This window comes from Arachis ipaensis, chromosome B7, assembly GCF_059453495.1.
Source record: "Arachis ipaensis isolate K30076 ecotype BB chromosome B7, ASM5945349v1, whole genome shotgun sequence".
Taxonomy (NCBI): domain Eukaryota; kingdom Viridiplantae; phylum Streptophyta; class Magnoliopsida; order Fabales; family Fabaceae; genus Arachis; species Arachis ipaensis.
Genome location: NC_142442.1, coordinates 37917195 through 37920464, shown reverse-complemented (window position 1 = coordinate 37920464; position 3270 = coordinate 37917195).

Sequence of the window (3270 nt, the reverse complement as noted above, 5' to 3'; positions counted from 1 at the left end):
CTATTATATATTGCTGGAAAGTCCAGGATGTCTACTTTCCAACGCAATTAAGAGCACACCAATTGGGCTTCTGTAGCTCCAGAAAATCCATTTCGAGGGCAGGGAGGTCAGAATCCAACAGCATCTGCAGTCCTTTTTCAGCCTCTAAATCAGATTTTTGCTCAGGTCCTTCAATTTCAGCCAGAAAATACCTGAAATTACAGAAAAATATGCAAACTCATAGTAAAGTCCAAAAATTTAAATTTTACATAAATACTAATAAAAATTTAATAAAAAGCGAATAAAATATACTAAAACTACCTAAAAACAATGCCAAAAAGCATATAAATTATCCGCTCATCTCAACACCAAACTTAAATTTTTGCTTGTCCCCAAGCAACTGAAAACAAAATAGGATAAAAAGAAGAGAATATACTATAAATCCCACAATATCAATGAAGCTTAGTTCTAATCAGATGAGCGGGGCTTGTAGCTTTTTGCTTCTGAACAGTTTTGGCATCTCACTTTTTCCTTTGAAGTTCAGAATGATTGGCATATATAGAAACTCAGAATTAAAATAGTGTTATTGATTCTCTTAGTTTAGTATGTTGATTCTTGAACACAGCTACTTTATGAGTCTTGGCCGTGGCCCTAAGCACTTTGTTTTCCAGTATTACCACCGGATACATAAATGCCATAGACACATAACTGGGTGAACCTTTTCAGATTGTGACTTAGCTTTGCTGAAGTCCCCAGTTAGAGGTGTCCAGAGTTCTTAAGCACACTCTTTTTGCTTTGGATCACGACTTTAACCACTCAGTCTCAAGCTTTTCACTTGTACTTTCATGCCACAAGCACATGGTTAGGGACAGCTTGATTTAGCCGCTTAGGCCTGGATTTTATTTCCTTGGACCCTCCTATCCATTAATGCTCAAAGCCTTGGATCCTTTTTACCCCTGCCTTTTGGTGTTAAGGGCTATTGGCTTTTTCTGCTTGCTTTTTCTTTTTTTTTTTTGCAAGCTTTGTTATTCACTGCTTTTTCTTGCTTCATGAATCAATTTTATGATTTTTTAGATTATCAATAACATTTCTCTTTTTCATCATTCTTTCAAGAGCCAACAAATTTAACATTCATAAACTCCACTATAAAAAATATGCACTATTCAAGCATTCATTCAGAAAACAAAAAGTATTGCCACCATATCAATATAATTAAACTAAGTTCAAGATAAAAATTGAAATTCATGTACTTCTTGTTCTTTTGTAATTAGGAACATTTTTAATTTAAGAAAGGTGAAGGATTTATGGGACATTCATAACTTTAAGGTATAGATACTAGACACTAATGATCATGTAGTAAAGACACAAAACATAGTCAAACATAAAGCTCAAAACCGAAAACAGAAAAACAAATAGACAAGGAGATTAAGGAATGGGTCCACCTTAGTGAGGGTGGCGTCTTCTTCCTCTTGAAGAACCAATGGTGCTCTTGAGCTTCTCTATGTCTCTTCCTTGCCTTTGTTGCTCCTCCCTCATGGCTCTTTGATCTGCAGTCAAATGCTCTACCACTGAACTATGGACCCTTGAGATGAACCTCTCCATTTCTCATGACTCGAAGGTGGAAGCAACTGCCTTCCTTTTCCTCTTTCTAGAGATTTCTCTGGCCTTAGGTGCCATAAATGGTTATGGAAAAATAAAAAGTAACGCTTTTTTCCACACCAAACTTAAAAGGTTTGCTCGTTCTCGAGCAAAAGAAGAAAGAAGAGAGTAGAAGGAGAAGTGGAGGAGATGGAGTTGTGTGAATGGGTGGGTTTGGGAGGGGAATAGTTTGAATTTGAATGGTAAGGTAGGTGGGGATCCTGTGGGTCCACAGATCTTGAGGGGTCAAGGATTTCTCATCCCTGCTCCATTTAGGTGTGCAAAATGCCCTTAGAGTGCAATTCTGGCGTTAAACGCCAGGTTGCAGCCTATTTCTGGTGTTTAACGCCAACTTTTCTTCCCTTTCTGGCGTTTAACGCCAACTTGGTGCTCTGTTCTGGCGTTAAACGCCAGCTTGTTGCTTCTTTCTGGCGTTAAACGCCAGAATTGTGCCAGACTGGGCGTTTAATGCCCATTCTACTACTCTTACTGGCGTTTAAACGTCAGTAAGTCTGTCCTCCAGGGTGTGCTATTTTTGATGCTGTTTTTGATTCTGCTTTAATTCTGCAGCTATTTTTGTGACTCCACATGATCATCAACCTAAAGAAAACATAAAATAACAATGGAAAATAAAATGAAAAAGTAATTAACATAGATAAATAAGATTGGGTTGCCTCCCAATAAGCGCTTCTTTACTGTCAATAGCTTGATATTACTGAGCCTTATAGTTTGCAATGTCTACAAAGCACGGAGCTTCCTGAATAGTAAACAATTGCTCATCTGGAAAGGTTTCAGAGATCTCAGTAGGAGGGATGGACGCTCCTGCTACTGGTTCTATCCGGGACAGGTGATCAGCTACTTGATTCTCTGTCCCTTTTCTGTCTCTTATTTCTATATCAAACTCTTACAGAAGCAACACCCATATTATCAGTCTGGGTTTTGAATCCTGCTTTGTGAGGAGATATTTTAGAGCAGCATGGTCAGTGTACACAATCACTTTTGATCCTACTAAGTAAGATCTAAACTTGTCAATGGCATAAACCACTGCAAGCAATTCCTTTTCTGTGGTTGTGTAATTTTTCTGCGCATCATTTAAAACACGGCTAGCATAGTAAATGACGTGCAGAAGCTTGTCATGCCTCTGTCCCAATACTGCACCAATAGCATGGTCACTGGCATCACACATTAATTCGAATGGTAATGTCCAGTCTGGTACAGAAATAACAGGTGCTGTGACCAACTTAGCCTTCAGAGTCTCAAAGGCCTGCAAACACCCTGTGTCAAAGACAAATGGTGTGTTAGCAGCTAGCAGATTACTCAGAGGTTTTGCGATTTTTGAAAAATCTTTTATAAACCTCCTGTAGAATCCTGCATGCCCCAGAAAGCTTCTGATTGCTTTAACATTGGTGGGTGGTGGTAATTTTTCAATCACCTCTACCTTAGCTTGATCCACCTTTATTCCCTTGTTCGAAATTTTGTGTCCAAGGACAATTCTTTCAGTCACCATAAAGTGACATTTTTCCCAATTTAAAACCAGGTTAGTCTCTTGGCATCTCTTCAGAACAAGTGCTAGATGGTTAAGACAGGAGCTAAATGAGTCTCCAAATACTGAGAAGTCATCCATGAAGACTTTCAGAAATTTCTCTACCATAT